Source organism: Canis lupus, chromosome 24 (genome assembly GCF_011100685.1).
Source record: "Canis lupus familiaris isolate Mischka breed German Shepherd chromosome 24, alternate assembly UU_Cfam_GSD_1.0, whole genome shotgun sequence".
Lineage (NCBI taxonomy): Eukaryota > Metazoa > Chordata > Mammalia > Carnivora > Canidae > Canis > Canis lupus.
Window position 1 is genome coordinate 11476934 of NC_049245.1, and position 23818 is coordinate 11500751.

The following is a 23818-nucleotide window of genomic DNA, read 5'->3' on the forward strand; positions in this document are numbered from 1 at the left end:
TAAATGTTTTTTTAAAAGATTTTATTTATTTATTCATGAGAAACAGAGAGAGGCAGAGACAGAAGTAGAGGGAGAAGCAGGCTCCATGCAGGGAGCCTGATGCAGTACTCGATCCTGGGACCGTGGGATCATGCCCAGAACGGAAGGCAGATGCTCAAACCACTGCGCCACCCAGGCATCCTAAAGTAAATATTAACTACTATCCTGTCATGGAATAGCCACATGTGTAATGTATCCAGTAGAGTACCTGTCTTATAGAAAGCTCCCAATAAACAGTGATTGCTTTCATTATTACCACCCACCTTGTAAGGTAGGTGCAGCAGATATTAAATTTCTCATCTGTCCATAATGGGCAATAAAGCTGAGCAGAGTTAATACATCTGATTTAGTCTTGCACAGGAAATTAGTGTCTATGAGTCAGAGCTAGAGCTATAGTCTCATCTTCTGTCTGTACCATATTCCTGCCAGATCACATGGTTATAGTCATGTAATGATAAAACACAAAACTGTCTCAATTAATACAGCATTTACATATCTAATATTTATGGAGTGCCTCTATTTTGAAAAGTATCATGCTAGGAACTGTGAAAGCTGTACAAATGGTATTGCATAATGGACAGATGCATGGCATTTAGAGGCAGTAAGACTGGGCTCTAACTCTTCACTCTCATTAATTCTCTGAATTTGAAAAAATTAACTTTCTCAAGACTGGATTTCCTCATATTTAAAATAATAATAATTAGATTTATTTCTCATCACAACTCTGTGCAGAAGATTAATACAAAGGGTGTAAAGTCCTAGCAAGACTCATAAATCATATCTGTTAATTGTATGTTATGCTTGCCATTTATCCTGATCTTAAAGAGCTTATAATCTGGTAGGGGATATAGGACATTAACATTAAATATATAGTAAGGAAAAAATAAGTGAATGCCTGCGGACAGAATAGATTAAGTATCGTGGGATGTGAAGGGGAGGACATCTTACTTCTAGCTGTGGAATCTGACAAGGTTTTTTTGGAAGAAATATTATTTGAACTGGGCCCTAAAATACAGATGGATTTGGTGTATGTAAAGACTTTTAATAGGCTCCGTTTTCTTTCTTTTTTTTTTTTTTTTTTAAGGTTTTACTTATTTATTCATGAGAGACACAGGCAGAGGGAGAAAGCAGGCTCTATGCAGGAAACCTGACATGTGACTCGATCCTGGGTCTCCAGGATCAGACCCTGGGCCAAAGGCAGTGCTAAACCACTGAGCCATCCGGGCTGCCCATTAGACTCTGTTTTCATAAAGAGTTATATTTCATACTGGGCATGGGTATTGTATATAATATTTTTGGTAAAGAAATGTTTGCATATTATTGAACTGAACCATCAGGAAGCAAGGAAATTGTTTGTGGTTATAGAGAAGAAATCTCAGTTGTCCTTTTGTGTCCTGTTTTCTGACCCACTTTCTTTACGAAGCATTGATCCCAAAGAAGTATCTGTTGACAGAAGGAGTAATTCAATACTACTTTTCCCTATTAGAGTATAATCCCTATCAAGATTATAATCTTGAAAGATTATAAAATCATACATGCTTAGAATCAGGTTCTGCCATCTACTGTTGTGGAATCAAACATGCTGTATAAGTAAAGAGTGATATTTTCCTGAGTGGCCAATGTAATTACTTTTGTTCCAGAAGCCAGCAGGGTGGGACCTGGATCACCCTTCACATTCCAGCAAAACCCCTACTAACAAGTGAAACTAAATTGCTTCTCTCCCCTCTATGCATCTGGGTCCATTTGTGCAGGCCAAATAGATTAGCCTCTGATATCTTGAAACAGATGTTTGCTATTGGAATTGTCATATGTGTGCAACATGTTCCACAAGTTGGTGGGGATATTCTGGGCTTCAGGGTGTGTAGAGACATCATTCTGGGTGGGGTTTTCCAAACAATCAGTGTGGGTGAGAGTGTTGCTGGCAAGGTTTTGCTCTCCTTAGCTCTTTCCTCAGTAGGAGAGCTGCATGGAGGAAAGTGCCAGGTGTTTATGAGAAGGATGAATGTGTTTGGACCCTAATGTGTACATTAGTTAAGACCTGGTCAAGAAAACCAAAGACACACCAGCTGTTTTAACACAAAGTATTTAACGTAGGAGATATAGTGAGTAGGAAAAGGCAAAACTGGAAAACTAATATAACAAGTAATTGCAGGAAGAACTATGACCCTGGGATTTGAGGAGAAAAGAGAAGACATTGGGCATTACTAAAATGGAGAAAGCTTGAAAAAAAAAAAAAAAGTCTTGCAGTGGTGACCCTGACTTCTAAGATGAGGAAGCTTCCAAACTGAAGCTGATATCCCAGAAACACAAGAGAGTGACCCTGCAGAGCTGGTAATTAGAACCATGACTGGCTGGCTGTTACTGGAGGCTGGAAGAGTTTGCAGTGAGCTATTGCTGGGAATTCAAGGAAACTGGAAACTGGAACCAACTGACTGTCTTGAGTTTGCATGCCTATGCCCCATTCTTTACCCACTGACTCAAAATCTTAGAGTAGGCATGGGCATGTATAATTTTTAACAATCTTTCAACTGCTAGTTGACATTGTCAACACATGTGGGACTACTGTACCTTTGCCCTCTTTGCCAAAGTGTTCTAAGATGTTCTCAACTGATTTAATATGTCTATGGATTGTCTTTAGGCTGTCCTGTCCTTTCCAGCAATGGGTGGTATGGATACATGAGCTGTCACCAGCCATAACTTTCTAATTGGGTATCAGATAGTCAGTTACTAGATCTGTCTAGGTCATATTGCCAATACTTTATTCCCAGTGCTTGCATCAACCTGGCGAATTAGCCACAGGGCAACTAATTATTCATTCACTTAGTGCTTATTATATGCCAAAAAATATGTGAGGAGCAAACATCCAACTTAAGTAAAAACCAACATAGTCTTGGCCCCTATGTAGCTTTCATCTACTAGAAGTGAGGCATTTACAAATAAACACATTAATCAGTATGTGGTTGCAAATCTAGGTAAATTTTCTAAAGAAGCAGAAGAATAGAATATTACAAAAGAGTATTATGGTAGATTGGTTGCAAAAATGGCCCTAATTAATCTACTTACTCTACCTGTACAATCTGCAACATGACCCTGGAGTTCTTCCCAGTAAGAGGTAAAGTCTGTTTCCTTACCTCTTTGAATCTGAGCTGGCCTCTGTGACTTGCTTTAGCCAATAGAATGTTGTGGTAGTGACACTATGTCTTTTCCAAGACTGAGTAATACCTGATAGTGTCATGTGAACAATATCAAGCTATTGTGCTAAAGGATATCTGACCATGTGAGCTGGGATGACTTGTCTCATGTGAGTTAGACCTCACGGAGCAGAGATGGATTATCCCAGCTAAAACCATTCCAACCAAGATCCCTGAGCAGCTGACACTGGATGAGCTGTGCAGTTGAGCTCAAATCACCTACCTGAGACATCCAGAGCAAAAAAAGTGTTTGATTTTAAACCATTGGGTTTTAAGTGTTTTTTTTATGCAACAAAAGAAATTGATAGTTGTAATCAAAGTAGGGAAAAATCTGTACTTTAGAATTAAGTATCCTTCTGAGTTTTCTGATTCTGATTCTGCATGGGGACATTCTGGGTCTCTCATTGCTTTAAGCTGTTTTTAATTCTCTATGCTGTACAGAACTGATGTCAGTGCAAATGATTCCTATCTGTAGATATGCAAATGAATTGTATTTATGGAGGAACAACCCTCTTCCCTGTGGAAAAGCCAGTTTTGAGCCCATTGCAACTTCATTTCAATATTCTTTTTTAAATTATTGTAAAATTTTTATTTATTTGAGAGAGAGATAGAGCACAAGCATGGAGGAAAAGAAGAAGCAGGCTCCCAGCTGAACAAGGAGCCTGATGTGGGACTCAGTTCTAAGACCGTAGGATCATGACCTAAGCTGAAGGCAGACACTTAATCAGCTGGGCCACCCAGGCACACCTCAATATTCTTGATCTATAAAGGTGTTAGTTTCAATTTGCATACTCTTTATTACAACTTTATTATATTTATACAGCATATATGTTTATAACTTATATTGCATAAAGTTCATCCATTTTCAACTCAGTGAATATACAGCTCAGTTTTTAATATGTTTATGGAGTTGTGTAGTCATCAGCAAAATCTAATTTTAGAACATTTTCATTACCTTAAAAAGAATCCTTGTATCAATTAGCAGTCATTTGCTGACCACCCTCTTGTCCTCCCACCCTCCAAGGGCAATTGGTCAGTGTTAATCTGTTTTCTGTTTCTACAGATATACTTATTCTAGACAATTTATATAAAGGAAGTCATACAGTATATATTTTTTTCTGATTGTCTTCCTGAATTTAGGATAATATTTTTGAGATTTATACATGTTGTATCATGTGCCAATACTCAGTTACTTTATAATATTATACTTTATACTATTATAAATAATATTCCATCATATGGATAAACTACAATTTGTTTATCCATTCATCAGTTAATGGTCATGTGGGTTATTTCCACTTTTTGGCTATTATGAATAATGGCATTGTGAACAGAAGTGTACAAAATTTTGTGTAGATATATGTTCTCATTTCTCTTGGGTATATACTTAGGAATAGAATAGCTAGGCCAAATGGTAAATGTATATTTGGCATTTGAAGGAACTTACAATGACTGTCTTTTCATTTCTTGATAATGTAGTTTAAAGCACAAAAGTTTTAAATTTTGATGAAACCCAATTTATTTTTTCTTTTATCAGTTACACTTTTGGTATAATGTTAGAAATAATTGCCTAACATAAGCTCACAAAGATGTGTTATTCTAATAGTTTTAGCTTACATTTAAGTTTACAATCGTTTGAGATATTTTTGTGTATGATGTAAAATAAAGGTTCCAATTCCTTCTTTTGTATGTAAATATCCATTTATCTCAGCACTTTGTTGAGAAAACTGTTCTTTCTTCATTGAACTATCTGTGTTTTGTTGAAAATTGACTATAAATGTTAGAGTTTACATTGACAATGGGATTCTCAATCCCATCCCTTTGATCCTTGTGTCTATCCTCATGCTAGTCTTGATTCCACATCGTCTTGATTGCTATAGCTTTGTACTAAGATTTGAAATTACAAAATATGTCTTTCAATTTTTTTTTCTTTTTCAAGATTGTTTTGACTCTTCTAGACCTCTTACATTTCTTTTCTTTTCTTTTTTCTTTCTTTTTTTGTTTTTGCCTCTTGCATTTTGATATGAATTTAGGATCAGCTTGTCAATTTTAGCAACAGCACCAGCTGAGATTGTGACAGGGATTGTATTGAATCTGTAAATCAAAATGAGGATTGAACCAAGTTGTCAGATCTGTCTGTTTCAATAATTCAAAATTAATTAAGAAGTCTTTAAATATGCACATTTTAAATGTTTATGACAGTGATGCTTTATATTTTCATAAAAATTATTTTTAACAGCAGATACTAAATTGTGGAGTATCACATGTCTCAGCCTTAGCCTTTCAGCATTCCTTACTCTACACTCTTTTTCCTAAGCAATGTCATTCACACCCACAGCCTCAATTAGCCTCAGTCAGTGCCTCCCAGAGTTTTTTTTTTTTTTTTCTCTCTCTCTCTAAAACCTCATTGTCTAAGCTCCAGACATAGGCTCTTAATTCTATCTGCCTACTCAATATCTCCACTTACATATCTCAAAGATACTTCAAACTCAATAGGATTGAGCTTGAATTCATTTCTTTACCTCCCTGGCCTATGTTCTGTTCAACCATTGATCTCTATGTCATTAAATGAGAAAATCTGCTATTAGGTTGTACAAGCCAGATACCTGAGAATCAGTTTACCTTCCCTCTTCTCTGCTTCCTTTCCTACCAGATTCTCCTTAGAAGTATTCATGAACCTAGGGAGGGAAGGAAAGGGAGGAGAGGAGAGGAAGAAAGAAAGAAATGACATCTTTTGGAGTAATGTAATTGAAAAATTTAGAGGTTCATGTCCAAGTTCCAAGTAAGTCAGGAGTCAGGCACACGACTGGTGTTTTCTCCTCATCTCTTGGCTCAGCTTTCTTCAAGTACTTCATCTTCAGTGAATTTCCTGCCATGTTTCAGAAAGATGGCTTGAAAAATTCTAGGCTTAAGTTCTACCACCTGCTCTAACCAAAGATGTTTCTCTTTGCTAATTGTTCCAGGGAAAGCCCCCAGTCTGATTCTCAGTGACACATATTGGATCACATCCACTCCTCAACAGACTACTGGGGCCAGGGATGCTTGATTGCTTCCAGAGCCAAATGATGGGATCAGGCTTACTCAAGCCATATGAGCAGGAATTTAGGAAAAGGCACTCCCCAAAGGAAGAAGAGGAAGAAGAAGGGAAATAAATGCTGAATAGAAAAAGCATCAGAAATTCTTCAGTACCTAGCACATAACTAGCATATAACTCTTGCCCAGTGAATACTAGTAGAACAAATGAAGTAAATCAGGACAGTTGATGTCAGGAGAGGGAGTGATGAAATAGGATGGTTGGAGTAGGTTGGATGAATGAATAAATCTGGCCTTGAATCCTATTTCCATCAGTTACTACCTTGGTAACCATAGGCAAATTACTGAAACACCTTTATCTTCAGTTTTTTCATCTGTTGAACTATGATGATAATCCCTAATAACCAGGGGTTTTGTAAGACAGATGTACTAGTAAACATAAAGTGCTTATCAGTGTCATCTTTTCCCTCTTTGTTCTTTGTTTTTTGGTTTTTTATTTTAAATTTTATTTCATTTAAATTTTTTATAATAAATTTATTTTTTATTGGTGTTCAATTTGCCAACTTACAGAATAATACCCAGTGCACATCCCGTCAAGTGCCCCCCTCAGTGCCCGTCACCCATTCACCCACACCCCGTGCCCTCCTCCCTTTCCACCACCCCTAGTTCGTTGTTTCTCTTTGTTCTTTGAAGTGGAGGCCACAGTCTGGATCTGGAGTACTATTTTCCCATTTTTTTTCTTTTTTTCTAATGAATACAAAGCATCTGCCAGTCATGCAGGAAAAAAAGAGAAAGGAGAGAGGACTAAACTTAAGAAAAAATTGAAATGATGGTTGAGTCAGATGAAGTTGACAGATACACCACAAGCCCTCTTTTCTACACCAACCAATAGAACCTTGAGCCGATAATATCCTTTCTATTCAATTCACATCTGGTTCTCAGGGAGCTGTAGCTCCGAATTAGCACAATGAACTTGGCTGTATTGTTCTGTGCTATTTCCTCCTGTCCGTGCCTGAAACCACACTTCAATCAGTTGCTAATGTCAGCGTGGGAGTCATAATCCTGCTTTAGCACTGCTGCAAGTTACCACATCTCCATGGGTCAGGCAAGGGAGTTTGTCTAAGGGAGTATACCTGAAAGCCAGACAAAGCTTTCTGTTTTCTCCCAGACAGTGAACTATATAGTGAGATCCAAACCAGTCAATCTCATAAAATATCTTCCTTCTTGCCAGGGAAGCAGTTAACTCTACAGGTAGAACTCCAGCAAGGTTGTGAACCTCTGGAAATTAATGTACCCCCAGTTCTGTCTAACTTGTCTTTACAGACTAGAGGAATATTGCCTAATATCCACAGCCTATAGGGAGACATAGCTAAAATTGAATGACTTTTTTTGTGCGAATCTTCAGGTGTGCCAAGCATAAAACACTTCTACACCATGTTATCAGATACATCACCATGAGAATAGTGGTATAATAAAGAGCTCAGAGAAGAGACATCCACAGTGTTTGGAGGTGGGACAAGCAATGACCTGATTCCCCAGTGACATGGGATTACCATCCCTCTGAGATATGTCATAGTGCCTCAGCCTAGTCAGTGTAGCATCATGTGTTTGTCAGTTAGCTTCAGCTTTAACTCAAGTGTCAGTCCTCTTCATCAAAAATGCACAATCTGGGCAGCCAATTGGTATTACTTAGAGAATGCCATAGTATAGGAACACCTATCATGAACTCATCTCTTATTCCTCCCTTGATCATGGTTTTTCTAGTTAGTATACTCAATGTGACAAATTTCACAAATGGTGAAACTGAGTGGCTTGTTGAGAAGTGTAATGAATATCAGAAATGGGCAAAATTAAAGGCTACAATTTTTTTAGAGATATTCCCAATGAAACATAAAAAGGGAATTAGGATTCAATTAGTGCAAATACGTCTTAACCAGTTCCTAAGTGATGCTGTCTAGTTTTTTATTTTAGGGGATAGATGATTACCTGAGCCCAACTCCAAAAGGAATGCTGTGTCCACCTTAAGTGAACTATCATGCAAGGAGTAGTCAAGGCACTTATATAGACTGCTATACCATCATTAAATTTACAGTCAGGTTTTTTGCTAAATTAACGTCCATATATGTGGTGGACTTTGGCTTGAGACTTGAATTTGTTAACCTTGTAGTGAAGTTGGGGGAAACTAACTCACTTACCTCAAACTCTTTAGTGGCTGTGCCATGATCTACCAAAAGAACCTAAAGTAGAGCATAATTAGTTTAGTTTGGTTAAGAACACATAATTTTTAAGAATGTTTATCTTTTGTCACTCTTCATCAGATTGTATCAGCCATTCCTGAGTTTAAAATATTATTCCAGTTTATTCCAGTAATATATGGATGGCCTGGACATGGTAATTATTAGGATGATAATTATAATTTGATAGGCAATTGACATTTGTACAAAGCTTTGTAGATCACATATATACTTTGTCACAAGAAAGGTGATGTCATTTAATAATGGACATATTTATTCCCCCACAGCACATAGTGTTCAAGTGTTAAAACAGCGGGATGTGGGTATCAGATGGGAGAGGTGCGAGGATGAGCAAGGCCAAGTGTGTGGTGTTTTTTCAAGCCTCTGCTGGTGTCACATTTTCTAACATCTCATTGGCCAGAGTAAGTCACATGGTTGAATCAAGAGTCAGAGTGAGAAAGTTCTACAAAGTCCTATTTGCTGGATTGGGGGATGCCAAGGTAACCTCACAATCATAGAAGGTATGGCCCCAACATGGAAAGTCTGGACCCTGAGTTAGCAGGGTGAGGAAAGGCAGCCAGGGATATCCCCCCTAAACTTCATCAGGTTATGAAGCAAGCAAGAAGTTACCTGTTATTGTAGTAAGCCTCTGAAAGTTCTTTTTTAGGATTGTGGTTGGATATTTATAAACCTCGCCTAGCCAGACTGATTCTGACATATAGAGAAATCCTAACATTTCTCCCTTTAATATCTCTTTTAGATGGCTTCATGGTATACACTCTGGTCTTTAATTCTGTGTATTTGTTTAGAGTTACACTTTTGCTCAATCCACATCTTATAGGAAAATTGTAAGACTAATAATCAGAAAATGTGTGCTAGAGTTGTAGGTCTACTACTTAAATAAGCTATATAATATAAGCTATTTGGCTTTTCTAAGAAATTTCTTCTTCTAGAAGTTTGAGGCAGTAGCATCTACTTTGTGTGGTTGCTGTGAGGCCATGAGAAGCATATGTGATAAATACCTATGAATTTTTCTCTTAGACTATGAAGTATGCAAATACTGATTGAATTAGTATTTATTTTGGAACTTGCCAAATCAAATGAAAAATAAATACTGTGTTGTTATAATTCTGGAGACACATCCCTTATAATTTTCCTAATTCAAACTTACTGGACTTGAATAACAGTTTTGTGTCCAAGATTCTGGGTTCTTTAGGTTCATAGACAGAGAGAAATTCCTACATTAAGTGATCATCCCCTACAGGCAAAGTCCAAAGATCTCCTTCATGGGGTTTATAGGTTCTTTCATATGGAGGTTGCTTTTCTACCTTGTCCCCAACCACCCTATCACCGGCTTCCTCTGTATTCCTGCCATCCTGAACTTCCCAGGGTTTACAGGTCTGTGTCTCTGCACAGCTTCCCCTAGGACTTGAATCTTCCCATTTCCTTGCCAGGCCACCTGCACTTCCCAATGCCAGGGAGGCAAGCCACTCCCCAACACCAAAGTCTAGCTTCCAACTTTGTGTTTTTGGGAAAGCCTCTGTTGCCTCTCCTACCCTCCAGGCAGAGTTAGTCATTCTCTTCCTGAGCTGGAACAGGGCCTCATACATTCTTCTTATAATACTTCATTTATTTTGTTTACATGTCTGTCTCTCCAACAAGGTGGTGCTGAGTTCTTGGGAACAGGTCTGTGTTATTCATCTCTACCCCTAGTACTTAGCCTAGTGCCTGGAACATTAACAAGGGCATTTGGGTCCCCAGAGAGAGTCCTCTGAATTGTCTATGCTGTATTCAGAGAATTGGTAGATTAGATTTACTGAATATAACCTCTTTCTTCCTTGAGGGTTTTGGTGAACATTTGAAAATCTAGGATAACAGTAATACAAAGGACATATATTTCCCCTAAATAGTTTCCCCTTCCAGATTGGTGGTAATTCCCAACATTGAGCCAATGGTTATTAAACTGTAGGCGCATCTAGAAGGTGAAACCCAGATACTGTATTTCCAGAAACTTCCCCAAGTGATTCTGATGCATATCAATTTTTAGAACCAGTGCACTAGGCTGATCTGACTTACAAATCGCTGGTTCCAATTGCTTCAAATGTTTCCTGTTGTCAAAAGGAACAGAAACAAAAACGCCCATTCAGAGGGTTTGATGCTGTCTCCCCTGCTGGCCACAGGTGCCCAGGCTTTCCCTGGAGAAGCACTGTCGCCTTTCTTATCGTTTAGCCGCCTTTGATCAGGAGCTTCTTCATTCTGGCTCATTCTTTACTTCAAAGCTGGAAACCTGATCGGCTCTACTTTCTTCCCTTCACCCAGGGCCCAGGCGGCCCCACAGGTGAGCTGGTCACTTGGGAAGTCTAAGTCACAGCCAGCCTTCAGCATTCTGTTAGAGGCCAGAGACCAGTCTTTTGTGTAGCACTCCTCTCTGCTTCTCCCCCTACACAACTGGTGCCAAAGAGAAACCAGGAGAGGAAATGTGACCTTGTTCTAAGTTTACCTCTCTCAGTGTGGAAAAACCACATATAGGGCACAGTTTTAGGAATAGTTTTGCAGTGTTCCATCTCCTAATCCCTGAGTTAAGTCTTCCTAAGTTAAAGAGCAAAAGTTCTTTTAGAAAAGAATCTCTTGGAGCCTCCAGAATAAATCTCCTTTTATCTAAGCAATGAAAATTAGCTCCTAAGTGAAACTTTATATAGGGAAAGATGATAGATGATTTGGCTTTGGGAGTTTAGAGGAGGAGCAGTGTTAGTTCAGTTTCCTTGGTAAATTCCTTAATATTAGAAGAGTTGCATGTACTAGTTAGTGTAAGATTCTGTTTTCAACCCAGACTTTCAATCCATGGCCCCCAAAATCCCCCCTTTTCCAAGTACCCAAAGAACAAAACAAACCTTACTTTTAAATAAGTACACATAAATCATAAGGTCATTTAACAAAAACAGTTTTGTTGAGATACATTTCACATATCATAAAATCTATCTATCTATTTATTTATTTATTTATTTAATATTTTATTTATTTATTCATAGAGACGGAGAGAGAGAGGCAGAGACACAGGCAGAGGGAGAAGCAGGCATCATACAGAGAGCCTGACAGTGGGACTCGATTCAGGGTCTCCAGGATCACGCCCTGGGCTGTAGGCGGCGCTAAACCGCTGCACCACCGGGGCTTCCCAAAATCTATTTATTTAAAGTATGCCTCAAAAGTTTTTAGTGTATTCACTGAGTTATGTAATGATCACTACAATCTAAGTTTAGAACATTCTCATCACCTAAAAATCTTATACCCACCAGCAGTCATTCCACATCTTCCTCTTCCAGCATAGCCCTGGGCAGCTCTATTATAATTTCTGCCTCAGTGGATTTGCCTATTTGGGACATTTTTTATAAATGGAATCATACAAAATGTGGTCTTTGGTTATTGGCTTCTTAGGATAATGTTTTCAAGGCTCACCTATGTTGGAGCATTTATCAGTGCTTCATTCCTTTTGAAAGCTGAATGATACTCTATTGAATGGATATTCCACACTTGTTGATCCTTCATTCATTGAGGAATATTTGCATTGTTTCTACTTTTTTACTATTATGAATGATGCTATTTTAAATTTTCATGTCCAACTCTTCATGTGTACCAAAGGTTAAATTTCATTTCCTGGAATGGAATTACTATGTCATATAGTAATCCTATTATTAATATCTTGAGAAACCCTATTATTAATATTTCTCCAAATTTTCCAAAGTGGCTGTACTGTTTTATATTCTCACCAGCATTGTATGAGGGTTCCATTTTCTTTGTATCCACACTAAAAGTTATTGTTGTCTTTTTTATTATAACCCTCCTAATGGATGTACATCGGTATTGCATGGTAGTTTTGACTTGTATTTCACTAATAACTAATGATGTTGAGTATACTTTCATGTCTTTATTATTTGTAGATCTCTGAAGAAATGTCTGTTCAAATCTTTTGCCCATTTTTAAGTTGGATTACTTGCCCTTTCACTATTGTTAGGTTTTTTAAAAATATTTTTTATATATAAAACCCTTATCAAAGATATCATTTTCAAATATTTTCTCCAAGACTGTGGATTCCTTTCCTTTCTTGATGGTATCATTTGAGCACAAAAGTTTTTAGTTTTAATAAAGTCCAGTTTATCTATTTTTGCTTTTGCATTTTTGCTGTTGTATTTCAGAAACCATTTCCTATTCAAGGTCACAGAAATTTATTTTTATATTTTCTTCTAGGAGTGTAAAAAATTTTAACCCTGAAATTTAAATCTATGATCCATTTTAAGGTTTTTTATTTATTTATTTTTTGGTATGGTGTGAGGTAGGAGTCCAAATTAACTCTTTTCCATGTTATCCCAACTGTATTTGCTTGAAAATTGCTCCTTCCTCATTTTCTTGACACCCTTTTCAAAAATCAATTGACCATAAGCTTTTGGACTGTTAAGTCTATTTTATTTATCTATAAGTTTATACCTGTGCTAGTACTCTTTGGTCCTTATTATTCAACTGTGTACTAAGATTTGAAATTGGAAAGTGTGAGTCTTACTTGTTTTTCTTTCAAGATTATTATTGCTATTCCAGATACTTTACATTCCTATATGAAATTTATGTTCAGTTTGGCAAAAATCTTTTTCATTAAAATGCCAGTTGGGATACTGATAGAATTTGCATTAAATTTGTAACAAATTTGAGGACCATTGTCATTTGAATAATATTAAGTCTTCCAGTCCTTGAACAGCGAATATCTTTCCATTTATTTAGATATTCCTTAATTTCTTTCAACAGTGTTTTATGATTTTCAGTGTACAAGTCATGCACTTTTGCTTAATTCTAGGTATTTTGTGCTATTTTAAATGGAATTATTTTATTTTTGTAATTTAATTTTTAAATTGTTCATTGGTATTGCATAGAGTTATAGTATTTTTTAAAATATTAATCCTGTATCATAAAGCCTTGCTAAACTCAGTTAGCAGTCACAATAATTTTTGGTAGATTCCTTAGAATTTTCTCTATATAAGATCATGTAATATGAAAGTAGAGTTAATTTTACTTCCTTTCCAATTTGGATGTCTTTTTATTTCCTTGCCTAGTTGCCCTGGCTAGATATCCAGTAAAATGTTGAATAGAAGTGGTGAGAGCAGGGTCACCTGGGCGACTCAGTCAAACATCTGCCTTTGGCTCAAGTCATGATCCCAGGGATTGAGTGCCACATTGGGCTCCTTGCTCAGAGGGATGTTTGCTTCTCTACTCCTCTCCCTACTTGTGATCTTTCTCTTTCTCAAATAAATAAAGTCTTAAAAAAAAAAAATAATGAGAGCAGACATCCTTATCTTATTCCTGATCTTAAGGAGAAAGCATTAAATCTTTTGCAATTTAACATCATGTTAGCTGTGTGTTGTTCAGAGATGCCTTTTTATCAGATTGAGAAAGTTCCCTTCTATTCCTAATTTGTTGAGTCTTTTTATCATGACAGAGTGGTAGATATCATCACATGTTTTTTTCTCCATCTACTGAAATGATCATGTGGTTTTTTGCTCTTTATTTTATAAAATTGTGTCAAATTGTTTGATTTTTAAAAATGTTAAATCAGACATATTCCTGGCATAAATCTAGTTTGTCATGATACAATTCTTTTTATTTGTTGCTGGTTTTAGCTTGCTCCTAAGTTGATGGAAGTTTTTATGTCTATCTTCATAAGAGATGTTGGTCTGTAGTAGTCTTGTATTGTTTTTGTCTGGTTTGGGTATATGGGTAATGGTGATGTTAAAGAATGAGCTGGGAACTGTTACCCTCTTCTACTTTTTGCAAGAGTTTGTGTAGGATTAGTGTTAATTCTTTAAGTTTGATAGAATTCACCAGTGAAGTTATCTATATCTAAGCTTTTCTTTGTGAGAAGTTTTAGATTACTATTTTAGGCTTGTTACTTGTGGGTATATACAGATTATTGATTTCTTCTGAAGTAAATTATTGTAGTGTGTGTCTTTCTAGGGAACCGTTCATTTCATCTGCATACAATTTGTTGGCATACAATTGTTCATAGTATTTTCTTATAATCCTTATTATTTCTGTAAGGTCTGTAGTGATGTCCCCTCTTCTATTCTGATTTTGGTAATTTGAGTCTTCTTTCTTTACTTCTTGGTCAGCCTAGCTAAAGTATTATGAATTTTGTTGACTTTTAAAAAGCAAAAGAACTTTTGCTTCTATTGATTTTTTTCTATATTTTTTCTATTTTATTTAGCTCTCTATCTTTATTATTTTCTTCCTTCTGCCAACCTTGAATAAGTTTGCCCTCCCTTCTTTTTTCAGTTTTAAGGCAGAAGTTTACATTGATTTGAGATATTCTATTAATTAATTAATTAATTAAAGATTTTATTTATTTATTCATGAGAGACACACAGAGAGAGGCAGAGACATAGACAGAGGAAGATGCAGGCTCCCTGCAGGGAGCCCAGTGTGAGACTCAATCCCAGGACCCCAGGATCACAACCTGAGCCAAAGGCAGAGACGCTCAACCACTGAGCAGCCCAGGTGCTCCAAGATATTTTGTTTTAAATGTAGATTTTTACAGTTATAAATTTTCCTCTCTGTACTACTTTAGTTGTATCTTACATATTTCAGTATGTTTTTTAAAATTTCATTCATCTCAGAGTATTTTCTAATTTTGCTTATGATTTCTTTTTTGAAACATTGATTATTTAGGACTATTTTGTTTAATTTCTACATATTTGTGAACTTCTCAAATTTCTTTTGTTACTGATTTCTAATTTCATTCCATTTTAGTCAGGAAACATACTTTGTGTGATTTCAATTCTTTTAAATATATTGATATTGTTTTATGGCCTAATATATGGTCTGTTCTGGTGAGTGTTCATGTACACTTAAAAGGAATGTGTATTGTTGCTCCATTCTAGACATAATGAATCAGAATATCTGGGAGTTGCAGGAATCTTTGTTTAACAATCCCTCTAGGTTATTCTGATTCACGCTCCAATTTGAGAACCACTGATTTTGACTCAGTGATTGTCTGCCTTGCTCATCTTTTTCTGAGATGTAATCGATCAGAAGATTCCCATGTAGATTTTCTGGAATTCATTGCAATTTTCTGACTCTGGTGTCAAATGAGTCCTCCAACTGCATATTCCTGGTTCTGTGGTGTTGGCTCAATTTGGATCCTTAAGCTTGAACTTTATTTGCCACCTAGCACTCTGTACCCCTGCTGGTCCAGGAGGCCTGTCAGCTACGTTCCTTGGGCAGGGTTCTGATGCAATGCTTAGTTTTTTTTTTTAAGCCCTTCCTTACAGCCCTGGGATCTACTCCTTTTATTCCCACATAATAGCTGGGCCTAGATCTGAATAGAGTAATTGCTTGGAATCTTGGCACTGGTCCCCTTTACCCTTTCTTGAATCACTCACTACCTTCAGACTTTAATAAACTATTCCCATTTCCCGGGACTTCTGCTCTGTTGGTTTAACCTGACTCATAATAATAATGGATCTTAGTTTTTGTCACTCATCCAAATCAATCTCCATTGCACTGTGCCTCTCTTTTCACAGTTCTTCAAACTGTTTATCTAGGACTATGGTCAGACTCAGCAGATGCCCTCCATATCTGCATCCATATCCTCCTGCAGAGTCCCTATCTGATCTTGGGTTCTGTTCCTTATGACTCAACAAGAGAGGTCAAGTTTCAGTGTCACCTTATTCTGTCATATTGTATTTTAATAAGAACTGCGCCAGTGGAGACTTTAAGGACACTAAGACACATTGCAATCAGGTGATTTAACCAATACTTCAGTGAGGGGACTGGAAAAGCATATAAAGAATATAGAAATTTAGAGTTTGCTTCTTTTCTGACCATCCATAGACTCACTTAGTCCAGCTTATTTTGTATTTTTTTATCTTGACATTTCCACACATAAACCCACAGTTACCCATTAGAAGAACCAATAGTATCATCAATAGGAGAACCCATTATCTTAAGGAAATACAGTACTCAAACATATTTTTCTGAGGGAGAAATAGGGAAAGTGTCCCTTAGTAGATTATTTTAGAACCCCATTTAATGAAAACCATAGTTTGTTCTGTGAGCCTCTAAGACATAGGGAATTTCTTTACTCTTATGGTGACCCTGGTTAATTGCTATGTTCTCTAAATCCTTCTGTTTTCCAGGTGCTGGTCAGGACAAAGAGATATCTTTTCCACCATAAGGAGAGATAAAACAGGATAGACAATAATAGAAGGTGGCTTTTGTGTTGAGCTAGATTTTGCCTGTGAATTATGATGCATGACAGATGCAGTTTCATGATGAAAACTGGGTTGAATGCTCCAAGCTCAGTTATCCATCTGAATACCTATAATTATAGAACTTTAGGTACTTAATGTCCTGGGAATTGGTGAGTTTACAAAATTCAATTGAGTATATTTAAAAATAATTCAGTAGTATTAAGAAATGATTTCACAGTTATTCAAAATAATTCACTACTTCATATTTCATATTGACATTATAGTTCTTAACTTTTCAATTTAAATAACAAAATTTCTTGAAATTTGGAATTTCCAGATATTTCCAAAGGGCTGATAGACAGTGTTCTTCCTATTAGGCTAGGCATTAGCCATCCACATTATCAGAGACAAACCTATTCTGTATATCCAAACATTAGAAAATTTTATAAAGCATAATTTTTTCTTTGAAATAACAAAACACTTCCAAAATCGAATTAAATTTAGTTCCAGGACTGTTTTCTAGCACTCCAGCTTTATAATTAACACATTTTGAATAATCATTAAAGATAGGCATGAAATCACAAAAATATAGTAAGATTGAAAGATGTGATTTAGGTAGTAGTGAAACTCTAGAAAGTGGTTGAGGTAGAATTACAGAATGAATCTTTGGAGATCTAAAGTGCTTATTACTCCACATAATGCCAGATATTCTGTAATCTAATTCCAAGTTGAGTCTAGAGACTCCCAGAATTTGATGGAGCTTAGCTTAACCAAATTCAGTTAAAGATGCTTTGGTGAAGGCAACTCTGCCCCTCTCTTCTTTCTGAAATCAACATCAAAGTGATAATGATGATGATTATTTTTATTGTTATCATTATTATTAAACTACATTTACAAAGAAATTAGAAGGCAAGAAAATTCCAGACCACAACCTATGAAAAGGGTTGAATGCAAGGAAAAATGCAAGGTAAAGGAAATCTAGCTGAGGGATAAACCCAAGAGTTGACAAACAACTCTGACAAACATGTTTACCCAAAAGTAGTGCTTATAAACAGAAAGACCAGAGATATCTCCACTGTAAGGACATTTGAGTACATCCTGAGCCACATCTATTACTGTGAATAGGCAGAAAAGGTGTATAGGAGTGAAGAGACATACCATACAGATACAAATTACAATTATTCTACCAATAGTAACTAGGCAGTTGCATGACAAGATGAAGAGAAAGAGTGGGTGACCAAGAGCTCTGAAAATGATATTGAAAAAGATATTTCTTAAGGCATACCCCCTTCCATACACACAAAGAATTATAATTTAAAGTGGTTATGAGTACTTAATGTACCCAGGCACTGGACAAGTAAATATAAATATTTCCTCAAAGAATTTCCACAGAAAAATTTCCAACACTTACTGGTTCTCTTTCTTTTTTCTCACACACACCCTCATAATGTACCAGCAGAAACAAGATATAAGAGATAGAAAGAAAAAAAATGCAAAATCAAACCTACACGGAAGGCAGATATTGATTTACCAAATATAAAATAATAATTCAAAATATTTGCATTTAAAGAAATAAATCAAATTTGAAACGCTTAAAAAGTAAGAGCTTATATAAAATAACCAGAAAATTTTGAAAATAAAGCAAACAGAATTTTAAAAAATCTCTAGACTCTTCAAAGTACATCTGCAGAATACAACAAAAACTATTCTAGACTCAAGTCAGCTTAATATCAAACCATAAATAGAGAATATCTTTCCTTGCTTATAACCTGGCTCTTCTGATTCTGTTTCTCTCATGGACTTTTTCATAGCATATAAATAGTAGTTCATGGAAACAAATAGGCATGCAAAGAAGTTTTAATATTAGAAATCTATTAGTATAATTTAACATGTTATTTAAGACTGGAGAAAAGAAAGAAATCTTCTCAAAAACTGCTAACAGGAATTTTGGTAGGTTTTAAATCCATTTTTAATAAAAACAGTAAACTAGGAAGTAGAATGTTTCTTCAACCTGATTAAAAATCTAAATCTAAATCATGGAGCCAGTTCAATACATAACCATGAAACAGCAGGGCCTTCTGATTAAAATCAAGAACAACAGCAGCAGAGGGTAGCTGCTCTTATTTTTCTGTTAGTGTTCAAGGAGGCTTTTTTGGCTTTTCAGTTCTCCTCCACAGGCTTGACTCTTTGAAGCTCAACATGTATTCACTAATTCTTTATTTTCTATTTTGGATATTTGTGAGAATAGAACATTTGTTCTGTTAAATGTTACTTGAGAGTCAGTTACACCAAGAAATTAGTAAAACTTTGTCAGAAAGATAAGTTTCACATTATAAATGAGATGTAAAATCTTTATAAGCTCTCATGAGAAGTTTTGGTCTAAAAATTGTGCTGTCCTACATTTAATGTTATTACTAAAAAAGAAAGAGATGGAGAGAAGAAAGAGAGGAAAAGAGATAGAGGAGGGAGATAGAGACAGACTTGTCCAGTAAACCTAAGGTAAAAATCCAATTTTACCCCATATACAAGCAAACAAGTTATCCTGCCACAGTTTCTTGAATCTCATGAAAAATTGTAGGCTCCTGGGTCAGAGATGAAGGATAGATTTTTACCCACAGCAATAGCAGTAGCCAGAATATTGATATTTTTGCACCATTTTTCTGAGCCCCTAATTCCCATAGAATGATGCAGAGAGAGCCAGATGACCTCTGTTAACGCAAAGCATTGCATTATGGAAGAAACCCTGAGCTTAGTGAACCTGAGTCTTTTATAATGGACATACTTGCTTGCCCTTTTATCCAGGAGATGTCTTTATTATACTGGACAGTAAATATGCCTGTGCTATGCCATAGAGGGAGATACCATCTCTATCTTCCAAAGCTATTAACTGTACACACAACCTTGAAAAGACAATTCAGAAAAAAAAGGGCATTGGTGCTCTTGCTCACAAGACACATAGAAATACAAGAAACCCATGAAGAATTGCCTCCCCACAGTAATCATCTCTCCATTGTAATTATATAGGTATAAGCATGACATTTATTGTCAAGCTCCCATATTATACCCTTATTTCCATGAGATTGTGGACTGTGTTCATTTTGTTCACTACTACATACATGATGTATGACTCAGTGATAAGTGGATAAAACTTCACTGAGTCAAGAAAGTTTCCAGCAAATAAAAATTCTAGTGATTTTGCTATGTCAGTACTTTTCCAGATATGTGTGTGTATACATATGGATGTGTATTTCATATAATCAAAACTAAAGTATACCTCTGTACATTTGATTCAAACCCAATAAATGAGAAGTATAAAATGAATTTTGGTTATAATATACATAAACTCGGGATTCATTTTTACCTAAGGCACAAATCTAGTAAATGCAAAGATAATTTTATACCCTTTTATCAAACATACAGTCATTTAACCACTGTTATATTGATTCTATGCAACTTTTATAATATAAACCTAGAATAATTTCGTGAATACTTGGTCACACTAGTGGGATTCTACTCTTTAACATGTAATCCACAAAGCAAGAAGTTTTAGATGGATTACTATAGTCACCAGTTCACCAGGATTCATTTAATTTGCCAAGAATCATCTTGTTTGCTTTCTCCAAGTCACTGATTACTTTTAGAAAGCAGATCCCTGATGGTTCTATATTTTTAAAAGCTGTGCTTCTCGAACTTCAGTGTATATCAGAATCATCCGGAAGACTTATTAAAACATAGACTCTAGGGACCCATCTCAAAGATTCTAATCAGTAGATCTGAGGTGGGGCCCAAGACTCTGCATTTCTAACAAATTCTAATGCTGTTAGTGACTCAAAGAACTTTAATTTTTGGAGTATTTATTGATGATCACAACAATAACAGGAAGGATAAAAGGACATGGTCATTTATCAGTGTAGCTCAATTTCAGCCACAGTGATTTACCACCCTCTGATTCATCCCTAGTGAAATTATTTATCACACTTGGAAACTGATAACTTCTGCCCAGATCTTGATATTCTTTAGAATTACCATACTCACTAGGGCATCTGAAATTTTGATTTCTCATCTCTAAATGCAAAACACTTATGTCAGTAATAATTTTTGCTCTTACATGCTAAAAACAATGAGTGTGACTGTTTCATTGGTGATAAGCATTCATTCAGCCTGCTCTTCCCTAGTCCTAATCCCATAGCAGCATCCTTCTTAATGAATATAAAACATTTTCCTTTTCCCATCCAAGGGACATGATATTGCAACTCATGGCTCAGGGTTAATTCAATGTAGTCTTGCTATTTTACAGAATTCTGAAGAGAATTGCTCACTGAGTGCAACTCCTTTTGCAGTTCTAATGAGTATTAGAGTATTATCTGCACTTCCTTATCATATTGGGTTAACTCTGATACTGTAACTGATTCTCAGCTAGCACACATGATGCAAAACTGCTGTTAAAGGATAGCTGGTGTCTGTAAGATATGATGGTCACTTTTTTACCAGGTGCCTTGGATGTACTCTCAAAAGTGTAGTACTTCATTCTCTTGAATGCCAAGTGGCTTATATGTGGAAGAAACATGCTGTCCTAAGAGTGAGTGTGACAATTGCTGAGGCAATAATGTAAATACAAGCATTTCATAATATTTTTCATAATATTTTGATTTTTGCATTTAGCTTTGAGTAAAATCTTCTTTATGCTCAAAGTTGACAAATTATTCTTTCTCTGTGATTCCCCTGTTCTGCATTATGCTCTGCAATAATACCCTCTTCATATGTCCCCCAGCCAGCTGAATCTGCTGCAGTACCACTGACTATAGTCAGCTTAGTCCCCTCCTCTCAAATTCAGTAGCACTTACCACTTTCTGCCTTATAAGAATAATTTAATAAACAAAAACTAACAATGATAACTAAAAAATTATCAGATGTTGAATGTATGCAAAGCATTATTTGCAGGCATAATGCATTTTGCTTTTTTCATGGTACCTTGGATAGAGACATTTAACCCTATTTTGAATGAAAGCCTTAAATGATACCCAAGAGAATCAATGGACAAATATCAGGATATAGATTAACATTCAAAAATCAATAGTTTCCATATACATAGATAAGAACCAGTTAGTGGATACAGCATAGAAGTCCTCATTTACAATAGGCAACTAAAAAGTTAATATACCTAGACATAAATGAATTTAAAAATGTTGAAAATTTAATGAGAGAAAAGTAAAAAGACATTTTATCCTTTAATAGGAACTCTCAATATCATTTAAATGTCACTTAAACAAATTTATAAAATTAACATAAAAAAGCAATGATTTTTTTCTGGAGGGGTTGACAAAGTGAAGAGAAAGTTTATATTAAACAATAAAGATAACCAGAAACATGCTACAACAAATGTACAGTGTAGGGAGTTTAGACATAGATATTAAATAAAACACATCATAAGTCTTACATAATTAATAGTCTGACTTGAAAGATGGAAAGACAAAAGGAAGAGGGCTCTTGGCTGGCTCAGTGGGTAAAGTATGCAAACTTGATCTCAGGGTCATGAGTTCAAGCCCCATGTTGGGCATGGAGCCTACTTAAAATAAAAAATAAAAATAAAAATAAAAACATTTTGAAAAACAAAAGGAACATAATAGAACATTCAGAAATAGACCCAAATAGATATGAAACAGAAAATATGAAAAAGATTGTGATTTAAATCAATTGAGAGGAAATTAAGTTTTTAAAAAAATGGTATTGAGGGATGTATGGGTAGCTTAGTTGGTTAAGTGTCTGCTTTTAGCTCAAATAGTGTGGGGCTGGGCCCCTGGGTGGCTCAGTCGGTGAAGAGTCTGCCTTCAGCTCAGGTCATGATCTCAGGGTCCGGGGATCGAGACCCACATCGGGCTCTGCTCAGTAGGGAGTCTGCTTCTCCCTCTCTTCCCTCTGTGTTCTCACACTCTAGTTCTCACTTCCTCTCAAATATATAAATAAAATCTTAAAAAAAAAATAGTGTGGGGCTCCCTACTCAGCAGGAAGCCTATGTCCCCCTCTCCCCCTGCCCCTCCAACTTGTGCTCTAATTCTCATTCTTTCTCTCTCTCTCTCTCCTTAAATAAATAAATAAATAAATAAACTCTTTAAAAAATAAATAAAAATTAAAAAATGGTATTGACAAAACTGGCTAGCCATTAAAATAAGATAAAATTCAATTCACTTGCCATACCATAATCCACAGTAAATGCCTTATGATTCAAGATCTGAGCATAAAAAGCGAAATCCCTTGTAACTCAATGGTGAGAAAATCTTTCTAATTTTAACAAAATCTAGAAGTAACATATAAAATATGATATATTTAACTATAGCTTAAAAATTATATTTACACTATTGACTATTAAAAGAAAAAAAAAACCTTATGAGAAATAAAATGAAAATGACAAACTGGGGGAAAAAGGCAGTTTATACCATGACCAAGAGCTAATACATCTTCAACCTACAAAAGCACTGTCTTCTAGAAGGCTTAGAAGACAAACAATAGCAGTGTGCATACTTAGTGCCCTGATGGCAGGTCCTAAATATCATTCACTACTGAAAGAACCAGGGTCCTTGGATAAATGGTGTTTCTGGGAGTAGGCATAACACAAAAAAATAATGCTGGGTCCTGTTCTGTCAGAAAACAAGGAAGAGATTAGAGACCACGTATGGCATCTCAAAGGGATATAGATACCAATAAGATTATTGAGACAGTTGGAATAACAAAATGTTGAATACAATTTATTGAAACACACATAAAAGCTGTGTGTGTATATTTTTTAAATACTCAAAAAAGAGAAAGAAAAAGCCACCTTCTCCACATCCACATTCCTCCTCTTTTCCCTCCGCATTCCCGGCAAAAGCAAGCAATGTATTATATACTACTGTAGGTCATTAGATCACTAATTCTTTACTCAGAAAATAGCAATTAGGAAAGTATTTACCCTTATTTTCCTGTTTGCACTATATTCATGGTAGCCAAATATTCCTAGTTGATAAGGAAATAGTATTTATATGAGAAATCCAGTTGTTGAAATATGGGAAGAAAAGAATTAGAAAAATCACCATTTTCAATTACTATTGAAATAACT

General features: G+C 35.8%; 2 long non-coding RNA genes across 6 annotated transcripts in view; one reads left to right on the forward strand and one right to left on the reverse strand.

Annotated features, from left to right (window-relative positions):
* The window catches only part of LOC119865622, a 101858-nt gene that overhangs the window by 43596 nt on the left and 34444 nt on the right, over positions 1-23818 (forward strand). The gene's annotated exons all lie outside the window — the stretch shown is intronic.
* Positions 4584-23818, reverse strand: part of LOC102152699 — a 34080-nt gene continuing 14845 nt past the window's right edge. For 2 of the 4 annotated variants that reach the window (XR_005377565.1, XR_005377564.1), the window contains 2 exons: positions 8459-8500; positions 6901-7028 (listed from right to left, as the gene is read on the reverse strand). This is a non-coding gene — a long non-coding RNA (uncharacterized LOC102152699). Of the gene's footprint in view, positions 5325-5836; positions 5909-6900; positions 7029-8458; positions 8501-23818 lie in introns of those variants that run through there. The other 2 variants (XR_005377567.1, XR_005377566.1) reach the window with 2 other exon arrangements.